Source organism: Protopterus annectens, chromosome 3.part0 (genome assembly GCF_019279795.1).
Source record: "Protopterus annectens isolate FY-2018-M chromosome 3.part0, PAN1.0, whole genome shotgun sequence".
In the NCBI taxonomy this organism is placed as follows: domain Eukaryota; kingdom Metazoa; phylum Chordata; order Ceratodontiformes; family Protopteridae; genus Protopterus; species Protopterus annectens.
Window position 1 is genome coordinate 70,531,569 of NC_056731.1, and position 15,952 is coordinate 70,547,520.

Below are 15,952 nucleotides of genomic sequence, written 5' to 3' on the forward strand. Positions count from 1 at the left end.
GCTACCAGATCAGCCCATTTTGTTTCTCTTCTGTAAGAACTACTAAGCTACGGCTTCCTCTTCCCCCTCACCATTCAGGTGCCATTTCATTTGTTAAACTTCTTCATTATTTCTATTTTTGCTGCACTTACTGTTATTGATGTAGAGTAGTTAAAATTTTAGTAAGAAAGTTAGCAGTTTTGATTGTTTTTATTTGCTAAATATTTTGTTGCAGTTTCATCAACCTGTTTTTCAGAAATGGAAAAAAAATAGACTCCAAAGAGTCTATGGAATTTATAAAATATAAATTTGAGGTAACCCCCCCCCCCTGCAGGTTTGCTATTTAATATGTTTGACATATCTTGTGGAAGCTCATTTTTTTCTGAGCAATGCAGCATATACACTACCTTCAAGCCCTCAGCATTTAAAGATAGAAGGAACCACTAAGAATTGGAAAAGCAGAGGTCCACTGCTGTCCCTCAGTCAGCACAAGATTCTTCCTCTCCTGCCATACCACCTGCTTTGACTTCCACAGGGAAAGCACCAATTAACTCAGACCAGCTGGTTTTGCCAAGGCACCAAAGAGAGGGGTGTCCATCTCCTTCCAGGGCTTACTACATCCACAGAGGGTGTACCTGAAATATTTCAACCTTGCAGAATTGATTCATCAAAGCAGAGCTTAGAATTCCTTGCCTCACTCAATAACGTCCATCAGATCCAGGCATTCTATTTTTGTTGAGTTGAATTATTCCAGGATGTGGCAGCATTTCATCACAAAGCAGCACATATGGTCTCACCCCCCCCCCCCAATATCAGGATGACTTGAGCACAATAACCTTCATTTTTTTTCTGCTTCTACTCCTTCATTTTTCTCATCAGATCAGTTCCAGAGACTGGTCCCTATTCAGCTGATAGGCAGCCTCTTGCTGTTGGAGTCAGTGTGTAGGGATCTATTGCAGCTGATAATGGGACTAATGTTGGAACCACTACTTTCAAACCTTGACTGCTAGTAGTGCCAGGTATTCAGACCTCAAGATCCTTGATGCCAGAGCTCACTTTCATTTTGGTCTCTGGATTTGAGCATTAGGGCTTTAGGTTAGTCCTGACTCTCCTTGTCACTGGACAGGGCAGTCTGACACTGAGCTTGGCCTTCATATGGTCAGCATTGAAACCTTCACTGTCAGTGTCAATGCAGGTTAGAGCTCTGACTGTACAGACTGAGACTGGCTCAACTTTTGACCCTTTGATGCTGGGTCCATCAGCTCATCAGGACTTGCAGTCAGTACTGGCCAAAATGATGCAAGCTTCTCTGCATGGCCCCCTTCTGACATGGATCTTGAATGCTGTGTCCTCCTTGGGATCACATATCCCTGCATTGATAGCCACCCACCACCTCTGCACAGGTAGCAGAGACTGGGTCTGCTCCAGTTATCATTGTTTCATCTGGGCCTATGACTTCTTTCTCTGTTTCTGAGTCTTGCACTCCTGGAGCACCAAGGAAATCCAAGTACAACAAGAAGCACTTAGACTCACCATCTAAGTCTCCCACTATGGATTTGGATGGCAATGAGGAGACATCCGAGGTATGGCCACACCCCCCATGAACCTAAGTTTGGAGAAATACTAGAAATTAATTTTTCTAAAGCTGAAGGGTTCCTGGACCCCCCCCCAAATCTGAGTTCATACTTGAGAAGGGCCTCCAGTGGTCCAAGTGTTTGTCTTGGGTTGTCATCTACCCAACAAGATAATTCACTGGGTGGTAGAGTCAGTATGAAAGAACCTCATTGTAGTGGCTCTCTGGCACAGGATTCTAAACAGTATCTTCTAACTTCCTGGAATGTAGTAGCTTCTATCCCAGAGATTGATTCTACAGTGCCTGTCATTGCACCCAAGAAGGTTCTTGTACTATCAAGCTCAGCACTCTATCCACTTAGCAAGAAACTGAGGGCAATGAATCAACAAGCAAAGTGAGTATACTTGTCATTTATCTTCTTCAAGAGGGTAATAACCTTTATGGCACACATGCTTAGGTTCCAGGCAGACTTGTTGAAGGAAGTATCCAAAGCTATAGTGGATGGCTTAGCCAAAAGCAGCAGGGAGTGACATAGCCATGTAACACTGTGCATGTCTTTGTTTGAATTTGATGAGGATACAAATACCAGGTTTCTCAATGTCCAATATGATGAAGCTCTTCTTTTTGGACAGGTAGTAAAGAGCAAGAGCCTCACAGCTGCTGGGGTTAAGTTTCAACCTCTACGTTTCAGCTTTTCTAGGATGAAATAGAGTCCTTGTCAAATGTGATCTACATGCTGTCAACAGCAGCAAGGCTTTAAGGGCTCAAGAAGATGTCCTAGGGATCATGGTAACATTCTGAATGGCTGACAAACCAGAGGTAGGAAACTTTGGCTGATCAGTCAGAAACATCATAATATTTTGTGTGTGTGTGTGTGTGTGTGTGTGTGTGTGTGTGTGTGTGTGTGTGTGTGTGTGTGTGTGTGTAGGTGTGTGTAGCTTGCTCCCTCTTGCTATGCCTGGATGTTTTACTCTGGAAGCAGTCACTGGTCATTTGCCCATCTACTTGCTGGTGTAGATGGCCATCACATGGGATAAGTGAGTGAGGGCAATTTGTATCCAACGGTTATTTAATCCCCTTCCTGTCACCCTTCTTCTCATCTCCAAGACTGCATTCCTTCCCTCTTCCATATGTCCCACCCTATCAGAAGGCTGTGGCAAGAAAAGGTGTTGTAAGTCACTCACAGAAGAGAGCAATCAAAGGTGTCCACCTAATCAATCAAGGAATAGAGTTTTATTTCAGGTCTGTTTTGGTTCTCAAGAAAATGGAGGACCTCATACCCATTCCATTTTGAGTGCTCTAAATACTTTTTTCTAAAAGGCTCCTTTCACAGGATCACAGTGCAGTCCATCCTTCCACATATATACAAAAGAGATTTGATCTTTTCTTTTGACCATATAAACACATGTCACATCAAAATAGCCAAGGATTTAAGGAGGTTTCTTCATTTCTGTGTGGGAGCCAATCACTTTCAGTTTAATTCCCATATTTGGTCTCACCTCAGCCCCCCCATGCTCTTCATGAAGTACATGGTGGTGGCTGTAGTGCAAGAAAGAAGGCTCGGTCCAGGGTCTTTCCATACCTGGATGACTGGCTACCGGTGACCCCCACAATCCTAGTTCTATTCCATTCCTTAGGGATAATGTTGAATATCACAAAGCCCATTGAATATCCAAACAGTCCATTGCATTTCAAATTTGTAAGCTGGACAATATCTTATTTGACTTTTCTGCCTGAAGGCAGAATTCAAAGTATATACTGAGTAGTCTCACAAATTCTGCAGGACTACCTGATGACAGCAGCACTATGTCTAAAGATACTAGCTATCATGGCAGCCTCTATTTACATGGTACTCCAAGGTCCAGTTTCACATTAGGGTATTACAATGAACACTTGGGGTATAGTGGAATCAGCTTGATGGATGCTTTAGACTTCCCTGTCAAGATCTTCAATAAGGGCAAGGATCACCTCAGATGGTGCAGTCACAAATCTAGCCTGCCTCTGGGCAGACCTTTCTAGGCCCCTACCCTTAATGTAGTGGGTCACCATGGATGCTTCTGCTTTAAGGTAAGGGCATTACCAACAGCAGACTATCCAGGGAATATGGACACAGACAGAGGTCTTGAAAAGCTGGCAATCATTCTGAACTTGTAAATGCTAGAAGACTCAGTCCCTCATATTCTACTACCATCCGCTGTGGCAATATGGCAGTAGTTTGTTACTTGAACAAGTTGAACTGATTCATAACCCCTTTTCTGAGGGGCATAAGAGTTAGAGTGGGCCTTTGCATACAATTGCTCTCTCAAAGCTGGCCATATCCTGGGGCAGGCCAACTTAGTAGTGGATATAGTCAGCCATTGCCTGCTGATGTCTCATGTGTGGTCTCTCAGACAGTCTGCAGCTAGATTTCTGGCATTGGAGAAACACTTGCTATTATCTGTTTGCTTCCCTGACTAATCCCAAAGGCAGTAATTTCTTATTCCATATTTCCATATTTATCTCTTGGGAGAATGTCACAGGGATGCACTCATACCTAGGTGGCCCTAGGTCTCCTTAATATTTTTCTCCTGTTTCCTTTTATTTTAATATTTCTGGAAGAATGTAAGATGCACAAGGTAAAGGTCATTCTGATAGCTTCATTTTGACCCTTGCAAGTGTTTTTTCCCCCAACTAAGGCCTTATCTTTTGGACAGTTTCCCTACATTTGAGGTCAGCCAGAGGACGTCTTTCAGGTAGGTTCTATTTCCATCTGCACTTCTTATACTGAACCACATGGTTTTATCAATTCATATGAGGGCCAGGAGCCCATCATACTCAGAAAAGGGTGTCCAGCCTACTTCTAATCAGGAACACAATATGTGAAACACCTATCTGAGTAAATGGGCTCATTTTTTATTCACTTAGGCTGTGGCCTGGAGTTTCCTTTCTTTAACCATTTGATGCCATCTGTTTTGGAACACTTTAATTTTTTGACTGTGGCATGAGCTATTAATCATTTAAAGTTCATCTAGCAACCATTTTTAATTTTCATTAAAGAACTGGTTCCATATCTTCAGCTTCTGTGAAGGTCTACAAACCTTCATCAAGGACACCTTTCTTCTCAATCTACCAATTAGAGACCCTGTCCCTTCATGGTATGTATATTTTATGCCAGAAAATTTGACTCAACCACTTTTAAGCCACTTGCTACTGCCAATCTGAATTTATTTGGAAGACACTCTTTCTTGAGGCTATCACTTCCACCAAGAGAATTTCTGAACTTCAGACTATATCTGTACATTCTTGTGCTCCATACATTCAGATGTGATCTCTAGATCCAGCTATTCCTTTTGTGACACCATTATTTGGGGCCTTTGTTTTATGTGGGTCCACCCAAGAGGATAGCTTGGGACTTGGTTCTGAAGGTGATCACTATGGAACTACTGTCCTTGGTATGTAAGTTAAATACTTACCATAACAATGAATCTGGATTAGTAGGTCCATCATCATCAACATTCTGCCCTGCCATCCCAAAGCCTGGACCTGGTAGACCTTTACAGCTTTATTGGCTGTCTGTACATAGAGGTTTTTATTTGTTGCTTGTACAGCTCTTGGCTTGAGTGGGTTTACAAGATCAGGAGGTGGGATCTTTCTACTAAGAGGTCCATGGGTAAAGGGGAAGGGCTTCGGTAGTCTGGGAAAGTCTGCATAGCTGGGCTAAATTCTGCTTGTCTAAGCCCCAGAGGTGATAACAGTAGAATTATCAATGCAGACTTGTCATTATGGTAAGTACATAACTTTAATTTAAAAATGAATTGCTAAAGGTTTCAGACTAAGATTTTATTGTTTAGTTTTAGTGTCATTACAGAGTATAGCTAATCAAATGTGCTATATATCTATATATATCTATCTATCTATATATATATATATATATATATATATATGTGTGTGTGTGTGTGTGTGTGTGTGTGTAACAGAAAATAACAAAAACACCCATAGTCAACTGCAAAAACATTGACTATGCATTGTCGAAAAACATAGAAGTCAGCAGTGCACTATGCAAGCGCCAGTAAACAGCCTTGTGTCGTGTAATTGCATACTAAATAAAGAAAGTAAAGCATTGTTTTTTGCAGGAGAGTAAGCCCCTCAAGACCCTCACATCACCTGCTAATTATATATATATATATATATATATATATATATATATATATATATATCTTCAAGATTGCACAATCACTGTGGAAATGGAATATTGTACTACTCAGGGATTGTTGATATCACTCACCCATTGATCATCTACCTAGATAACCACATTTTATATATATATATATATATATATATATATATATATATATATATATGTGTGTGTGTGTGTGTGTGTGTGTGTGTGTGTGTGTGTGTGTGTGTGTGGGGGGTGTATGTATATCTAATATGCACAGCACAGAGCTGATAGTAAATAATATCACATACTCAAACTACTAATAGAAAATTTATTTTAAACATCACCATCCTTTCCACTCCTATATTCCCATATCATATATGAGCTTTATACACACTCATATCCCCCAAGAACAAATCCTCAAAGTAAAATCCAAGGTTAAAAACACTATTTTTACGAGGCTGATAACATACTGGGCTGCCTACTGGTCAGTCTGAAACATGACTTATCAGACTCACTAAAGAGACTATTCAATATCAGCCTCCAAATAGGCTTCATGCAGGATGATTGAAGGACAGCAACAGTCATCTCTTTGCACATAGGTGGAGTATCAATGGACCACGGCAGTAACAGACCCATAAGCCTGACCAGTCTTATCTGTAAAGGCATATAAAAGAACATTATGGAATTAATAAATATGGACATAAGTAATGTACAAACTCTCAATGCAAGCAAGTTCAGACTTGTTAAGGGCAGATCCTACTTACTTAACCTGGTCAGTTTCCTGAAGATTACTGAAGCAATGTCAATATACATCACACATTTTGACGTTTATTCCCGTCCCACACTCAGGTATCATAGATGAACTTTCCTAACTAAATGTAAAACCTAGTGTAACTCATTGGATAGCAAACTGACTCAAAAATAGAACCCAGAAAATTAGAATGGGTGACTACACATCCTCCAAAAGGCCTGTTACTAGTGGTATACCCCAGGGATCGGTCCTTGGGTCACCCCTCTTTGTCATTTATTTTTGGAAGTCAAAGCAAATGTTAGGTGTTTATAGCTGACCAAGTTTGCCAATCACTGTAAATTTGGTACAACCTTAAACTCCACAGGGGACACCAAGATACTTCTAGAGAGCATTTCCCAAACTAATAGCTGCTGTCAAAACTATGGAGTAAAACTAAGTCAAGAAATGTATAATCCTATCCAACAGAAAGCATGACTTCCCTTGTTACTATAACATTGACATCATACCCCGGAAAGTTGAAGTCATAGTTAGAGATCTAGGAACCTATGTATACATACAATGAACTGCCCGTTGATCACCATGTAGCTGCGATTGTAAGAAAGTCCCTTTTCATCAGACAGTTTATATGGAAAGTTTTGGCATCCTGGTCTAGAGATGAAATCATTTCACTGTACTTGGTTCTCATTAGGCCAATCATTGTATATAATGCCTCTTGTCCAAACACTTGCAAAAACTGGAAAGACTGCAAAACTTTTATCACTAAAAAAATCAAGTGCCTAAGTCATAAAAACTATCCAGGCCTTCTCCAAACCTTGTCCCCTCTTCTCAGTATCATACAGGCTGCTAAGAGGCGACCTCTGGCTCACATTTAGAGCCTCGGCAGACCCTATCCTGACAGGCGTATTACATATTTGCAAGTCCAGTAATAGAATGAACACCCACTCAGGGGATGTCACTCTCTTTTGCAACAAAAGTAGAATGCATTGTTGGGATAGGTATGTATCACAGAGAATACCACTTCTGTGCAATCATCTTCCAGTACATACAAAGTAACATTTTTCTTTTACTCTATTCAAATGTAATTTCGATGAACGAATGGGTCACCACATATTCAGTCCGGGGTTAGCACCCTTCTCTCGTGGATAGGGCAACAAGTAAATTTCCCAACATATTTTTGTTCTGCCCACCTGTTTTTTTTTTTTTTTTTGTACATAAAACATAAAGGCTAAAAAACTACCATGGAAATATAAGGCTAGATTTTTAAAAATCCTCACAGATCTATTATTATAGTAAGTACCTATGAACCAATAAATGTGAATAAACTGATACATTTTAATACGTGTCTTGTGACTATTGTTAAAACATTTAGGACCTCTGTGGAAAAACATTTATAAGGCTGTCCTGAATCAAAAGTCTAACAAAACCCTATTTTGATGAATAGGCATCATAAAAAAGTAGGAGCTACAGTATGACAAATATAGTAAACATTGTGATGACTCGTTTAAGTAAATAAAACCATCAGACATTTAAAATATTTTTTTTTTGTAACTGAAAGTCTTCTGAGGACTTCAATAAATTAACTTCAGAATTATAAACAGGAACTTTATGATGAATTGTGAGCTAACAGGATGAATACAGACCTGCAAGTGATAAATACTTGCTCTGAAACCACAGCAAAATTGACTGGCAACACATTTTCTGTTGACCATTAAATGTGAAAGTATTTTTGTAGACAGACCACCATTTCACCTTCTCTCAGTGCAGAGACATTCCTATGTTTATGTTCATAACCTAGCTGAATTGCTTGCTTTCTAAGAGTGATGTAAATAAATAATAACTGCTTTCCAACATTAAAACATCAGGTAAAGGGCTGCACTTTTGTGTTTTATGGAGATGTAGCTCCAGACTTTGTGAATTAGGTGGCTGTTTAGTGTTTCCCTTTGTCTAGTGAAATTACAATAAAGCAAACTATGCTTTATAGATTTTTGTCAGTACTGAATAACCTAATTCGAAAAACACAGTAAAATATTTCCATCTCCCTAACTTATATATCTTTTTCTACATCTATATCTACATCTATATCTATGTATATCTATATCTGTATCTATATTTTATATCTTTATCTGCATCTCTATCTCTATCTATGTGTATGCATATATAAATATATTACATATATGCCCAGTTTTGTTTGCCTAATTTTTGGTCTGTTCTTCATAAAATGTGTGGTTTTCTGGCAAATCACTGAGGACTGAAATTGCTGTATAGTGATATAAATTTGAGCTTCAGAGTTCATATCCTTTAGAAAATGCAATCTATTTGAAAACCTGTTATTCTAGACACTTTCTAAATATATACAAGAAATACTTAACATATGCCCCTTATTTTGGGCCTTTGTTTCCCTATCATTTTTGGCTTTGGCCAGATTTTATGTGCTTAGAAGTTGAGGGATTACACTAAAATGGAGAAGAGAAAAAACACCAAAAGTGCCCTGCTGACTCATGCAATAAACACAGTAAAACATACCACAATTTTCAAAACTCAATCAAAAGCTGTTTGGTAGAAAATCCATTAAAGAAGCGGGAGTCTATTTATTTATTTATTTATTTATTTTTTTTTTTTGGCAAAATAGTCATGTCTCTGTTTGTTAACGTTTTAAGTTATTTTTGCCTCCAAATTACCTTGCTTAGGGGTGAATTAACTAGGGACTTGGTTGTTTGGTAATTGTTTCAACTGCGCTATAGATTTACTTTTGCTATGCTCTTACATTAAGAATTTCCAGGATCATCTGTCTTGTGGCTGAAGGTGTTTACCTAGATTTTTTGAGGTGGGGAGCACTCCAGGGAGCTTCATGGGCACTGGAACTATAGAGCGAGGGGGGAGGGGATCCCCCCACGTTTACAGCTGCAAGACCTGTAATGACATGGAGGATGCACGCATGCATTGAATTTAAAGACAAAAGTGTGTGGTTCCTGGCTGAAGAGTAGCAGCAAGAAGCACGTGATTTGTGCCATTCTAACCTGCAAAAGTCTCTTAATGGGTGTACCTCATGGTGGGTAGTACATTCTTTCTATCTGTCAGTGTTTTTTCATCAAAATGCGTGTGATGAGAGGACAGAAAGGGTGATGAAAACTGTACAATTTGTGATTCTTACAACAAAGCGGTAAGGTTACATGCTTCATGGTATATGCCCATTATTGCAAATCTTATTTTGTCATCTTTTTACATGAGTAATGCTAGTGTGAAAATGCCCTGGTTTTGGATTCTTGTACCTCTCATGTTTATTTCATTATGAAGTAAGTTTCCGATGTGGACTTTTTAAAAACATTTCTTTGAAAAGTGCTGTCGTACATTAGTCATGCCTTTTAACTGCTATGATGTAGCTTCTGCAGATTTATCGTTGCTCAAATCCAGAGTTCTTCATAAGTTCAGACCTGGTTGTGGAAACGTACCTTATTAAATTTTTCTATTTAAAATTTGTATATGTTCGGTGGTGCAGCAGTAGCATTGTCACCTCACAGCAAGAGGTTCTCCCATTCAATTCTTGGCTGGAGCACCTTCTGTGTGGAGTCTGCATGTCCTCCCCGTGGTCGAGTGGTGTTTGAAAGACATGCGTGAATGGGCATGCCTTCGTTGAAGGTAGGGCATTGGGCTGGCACCTCGGCACCATAAAAATCGACTGCCAATCATTAGCAGACTGGAGTTCTGCTTTGGCAACCCCTAACCGGGAAAAGCCGAAAGAAAAACAGCATATGTTCATTTATCACTTGCCATATACATGGTCTGGTATAATTGTGAAGAATAAGAACGTGTGTCTCTTTCTGATTGTTAAGAGTTAGTGTTGATTTTTTTTAAAGCTCAGAGTTTAAGAGGTATGTTCAGTTCAGTGTTAAGATTTATTTTACTGATGTCTACAGTAAATATACTAAATCGTTATTTCATTGAAAGAAAATTATTTTTAAGTATAAATATAATTTAATCACTGTGTGAGCATTCTAGCTGAATTAGTTGGTAAGCAAATTTTTAGCATTTCACATAGAGTTCCAATAGACTTCATTCTCTCAGACCTGATCCACATTTACTAGTCCAGTATTATCCAAACACCTGCTCAAAGGATCTCAAGTGCTCCATTTATTTTTTAAATAAATAGAACATGTTGGTGGAATGGGTTTGAATCACACAGCATACAATTTTTATGGACAATCTTCCACTCGACATAAAGTGCTTGACTTACTTTCTTCAAATCTAATTTGTACGAATGGATAGGTAGCTGCAGATTCATCCCAGTTTGTTTATTACCCCTATCCCTCATGAATAGGGGAAACAAATAAATGTTCCAGCATATCCTTGTTCAGCCCATCTTTGGACTATTTGTTTGCAATGCAGCTTACTTTGTTGTTGATGTTTTGAAATTAATCTGATTTTCCTGCAGATCCTATTGTCTACGTGTGTGACTTTACAGCTGTATGCTACAGTAAGCAGTATAATGCAGTAAAAATGGCATTATAAAGAGAAAAGGAATATTATAGCCTTGTTTGTATCATTTAAAAAATACATATTTACCCTTGTAAAAGGTTACTAATAGAATATTTTAATATAAGCTGAATCGCTAAAATTGACACCTAAGACCAGTTGATGCCTTATGCTAGACTTTATTAAACTCATATTTAACTATGTCTCATCTTATACGTAATAAGATCTGCACACAGTTTCCACATTGTTTATACAAGGTCATATACAAAATCTCTTATAAGTAGACCCATTTCTTTTCACTGCTACCCTCCATATAAAAGGTTAAAATGTTATGCTAATATCATCATAGATGTTCTAACAACTGCAGGCTGTGATATCTCTGCAAAATGTTATAACTTGAAGCAGGAAGCAAAGGTACACACAAGGTATTTAAAAATGCAGCACATGCATGTAGCAACAGAATACGCAATACATAAAATTACTTAAGACATGTATGCATATAGAATATGCATTTTGTATGGCAAGGAAGCGTGTGTGAGAGACATATTTTTTTTCCAAGCATCTGCTAAGCTTGCCATTTAGAGAGGTAAACTGCTCATAGGTAAGTACTAGGCTAGCTGTCCTTGTGGGCTATTTTACATCTAACCAGTTTCCCTTTTGGTGCTTGAATTAATCTATCCTTTTTGGTGTTAAATTGACCCTACCCATCCCATGGTCGATAATACCCCGAGGCTCCGTGCTGGGCCTACTCCTGTTTGGCATCACTTTCTCAGAAATCAAGGCTAATGTTCAAGGTCTCTGGCTCACCACATTCACAAATTACTGTAAATTGGAAAATATTATAGGTTTCCCAAGATGGCAGCATCTTTCAAGAGGGTTTAAAACACACAGATGACTGGTGTCAAAGCTGTGGCCTTAACTCAATGCAAAAAAAAAAACATTATGATGGCCTTTGGGAAATTGTTTACTCCAGTTAATTACTCCACTGATAAAACATCCCTAAGAGTTGACCCACTATTAAGTGATCTGGGAACATATGTAGACAACAGTCTGACCTTTGACCAACATGCAACTATGATAGTAAGAATATCATTCTATGTTGCCCAACTTATAGGTAAGGGTATGGCATCCAGATCCAGTGAAGTTACAGTACCACTCTACTTGGCCCTTATCAGACCCATCACTGAGTACAATGCTCTGTTTGGCATGCACTTAACCAGACATGTACATCAGTTGGAATGTCCACAAACGTTTCTCACCAGGAGAATTCAGGGCATGAACACCCTGCCCTACATTGATCACCTAAAGGCTCTGTCTCTGTATTCAGTCTCCTACAGGCAACTGAGAGGGGATCTATGCCTGGCTTACAGAGCTTCTTCAGACCCAACACTGATAGATCTGTTGCACATGCACAAAACAAGCAGCACCAAAAATACTAGATCCAGGGATCTAAACTTGTGACATAAGCATAATGTGCAGGAGAGGCATATATGTTTCCTAAAGGATCCCCGTACTATGGAATAGGCTCCCCACCAATGTAAAACAGAGTTCATCCATGACCCTATTCAAACAAAAACTCGACAAATCCTACTCTGGTTACAAAGTTACTTAGGCAACCACCAACAGTCTGTAAAATGGCTCGACTCCTTACCCCCCCCCCCACTCCCCACACACTTGGATTCCCACAAGGTTCTATTTTAGGCCCCCCTGCTCTTCAACATATTTACAAATCAACTTCATTTAGCTTCAACAAAAGCAGACTTAGTCCAATACGCAGATGAAACAACCCTTATCTTCTCAGAGCCAAATATCCAGCTCCTCCGGCAAAAAGCACAAGAATCCTTTACAGAAATTGAAAATTGGCTAAGTAAGGCACAACTCATATTAAATCCCAAGAAAACTCAACTTATGTTGTTTCACCAACCAAAGCCCAGTGACCCCAACTTCTCTATTCTCTCAAACAAAAAGACACTAATCTCCCCAATATCAGACGCCAAACTTCTAGGACTTACAATTGACCCTCAACTAAAATTCAATAAATACATCTCTACAACTATCTCCAAAGTTCACAAAAAACTAGGCACCCTTTATTGCTGCAAGAAGCTCCTTACCTCCAAGGCACAAATTGACATTGCCAGAACTCACCTCCTGTCCACACTACTTTACACATCCCAGGACTTACAAACATAAGTAAAACCAACTTAAACAGACTTACTACATGCTATAACAATATAGCAGGGTTTACAAATAATGCCAAATCTCGCTCCCACCTCTGCCAATACAAATATTACACTGGCTTGAATTCCACAACATACTTCACTACCACCAACTTAACCTTGCACACCAAATATTATAGTATCCAGAGAAAATTCCTGCCCTATCTGGACTCTTAAACTTCTATACCTCCAACAGATCCTTACGATCCAGCAATAAAGCATTAATCACTATCGTCCCCTGCAAAAATAGCTCAGGGGATTTTCTCTTCCACAGCGTAGTCGCAAAAATATGGAACACCCTGCCTCCAGACCTCAGAATGCAAAACCAAACTTTGGCATTCAAAAACCTCCTTAAAGCTTACCTCTACAGTAACCGCCTTTGTAACTTTAGCCCTCCCCGGTGAAATCACACCAACTCCTAGAGTTTACCTTATAGCACAATGTATAGTTACTCCCTTATGCTCTGGCTTTTACCAACTTGTCTTACAACAAATTATATCTGTACATATTGTATATATAGCTACAACCTGTCTTACTGTACATATTGTATATATTGTTAACACCTGAAAATACTTTGTTACAATATGTTCTACTACAATGAGTAAGACTTCTGTATACATTTAATCTACTATGTTTCCTGTTATGCTACTGTAAAATTCTTTCTCTTCATCTCATTTTATACTTTTGTAACCAATCACTGTCATTATATTCACTTTCTGTAAGGTCTGGAGCTTTCTACCCAGGACTCCACTGAAAATGGACACCTGTTGTCCATCTGGACTATCCTGGTAAACAAATGGGAAATAAATAAAAATAAATACATCTGATGGGAAATAATGAATTTAGTCCTGGTTTGGCCCCTGTGCCCCTTATGTACAGAGGCTTTCAATAAGAAAAGTATTATCCTAACTAACACTTTGCCATACATATCCCTTAGTTACCTCCTTACTGCCATGCCCACCCCCCATTACACTTGGGATCCAAATGGGTTGGGGTGCACTACGCTTGTAAGGACCCTAGTGGTTGCTAGCCTAGGGACAATTTATAAATCTGTGTTCACTTTCACATCTTTAGAATAGCATAAATTGAATACTTAACAAATGTCCATAGACCCACCATAAGCACTCACCTTAAGCAGAGCTTTCAATTGATGGCACCAGTAGAAGACCCTCTGCTTTAATGACAATTGTTAAATGCCACTACTGACCCCTTAAGCAGTTTCCTGTCTAGTCACAAAACCCAGAATCTTGATTCTTAATGTGATCAGGGAGTCAGTGTACAGTTTCTGGTTGCTATTGCTGTTACACCTGAATACATTTTGTCCCAATATGAGATATAAGCTACACAGAATGTGGAGCTTCTCCTCATGTCTAGTGTATTAGGGGTTCTTTCTAACTTTATCCTATGAGACAAAAACAGTGCTTGCTTTTTATAAACTCCATGTATGGATTTTCTTGAAGATGAAACTCATGGAAGCCCATTATAAAGGGAACAGTTCTTTGTGTCATGCTTTTGCTATGTCTCTTCATAAAATGGGGTTATATAAGTGTTGCACATGTCTGTGTACATCAAAATAAACAGTATTATGGACTCAAATTGACAAGTATTAGCATTGTCTTATGACACTTGATATAGTGTTTAGATTAGTATGTCATTCAGGAAGAAGGTAATCTGTGACGTACAGATAAGGGATATTTTGTTCTTTCGGCTTTTCCTGGTTTGGGTTCACCACAGTGGAACTCCAGTCCGCTAATAATTGGCAGTAGATTTTTATGATGCCAAGGTGCCAGCTCAATACCCAACCTTCAACAAAGGCACGCCCATTCTATGCATGTCTTTTGAATGCCACTCAACCACGGGGAGGACATGCAGACTCCACACAGAAGGGGCTCCAGCCGAGAATCGAATGGAAGAACCTCTTGCTGAGAGGCAGCAACGCTACCGCTGCACCACCGTGGCTGTTACATACAGAGAAGGGGTATAAGATGTAAAAATACCTAAGCATCATGAGAAGGAACTGTATAAATTTTAAGCATTGTTTAATGCACATGGAGTTATCATAAAATCAATACAATGTATGCAGAACTGTGCAAAAAACAAAATGCCTTGTATGTAATGTGCTAAGACAGTTGTACATTCCTGGAAGTTTAGGTGGTGATAAAATGATAGCAAATATCACCAGATATGAAACAAAACCGTAGTAGTTGTTATATTCCAGTTGCATAAGTGGCATTTTAGTAAATGAATAGTAAAATTCATTTTTTTACTGCATCTTTGTCAAGACATACTTGCTATCATGAAGTAAAGGGGTTATTGCTAATGTAGTAATATAACCTTTCTACTCAAGAATAATCAGAATTACTGGCCAGATCAGAATAAAGCAGCAGATTGCAAATACAGGCTCACCTCGTTGTTGTTATGTTTTTTGGAGATTCTGTTATGATTCAGAAAGGAAGACTAGATGACTGTAATTCATTAAGATAGTAAACAACTTACTGTATACTGAAGTAAAAAAATAAAAAGACCACAGTATAGCAAAATGACTCCTAAATTTAAAGGGTAGTGCAATACTCTTGAATAGCAGTTAAAAATAATACTAACAGTTAAAGGCAACATAAATGTGAGTGAGCAGGGGTCTTACCTTAAAACACCAGTAGTATGAGGAGGAAATACGTTTTGACTCAGATAAACTTTAAAGCTTCATTCTTTGGAAATTAGATTGAATCAGTTATGGGTAATGCACTGGTGAAATATAGATAAAAAGAAAGAGTGTGAATGAACTTGTAGTTGTTAGTCATGTTGAATTTGTAACATTAGTTAAA

The 15,952-nt window shown here is 38.8% G+C and overlaps 1 protein-coding gene across 2 annotated transcripts in view; it reads right to left on the bottom strand.

Moving 5' to 3' along the window:
- Positions 1–15,952, bottom strand: part of LOC122796262 (C-C chemokine receptor type 4-like) — a 418,095-nt gene that overhangs the window by 217,947 nt on the left and 184,196 nt on the right. For both annotated transcript variants that reach the window (XM_044064594.1, XM_044064593.1), the window contains one exon: positions 15,772–15,872. The gene's annotated coding sequence lies outside the window, so the exon portion shown is untranslated. The remainder of the gene's footprint in view (positions 1–15,771; positions 15,873–15,952) is intronic.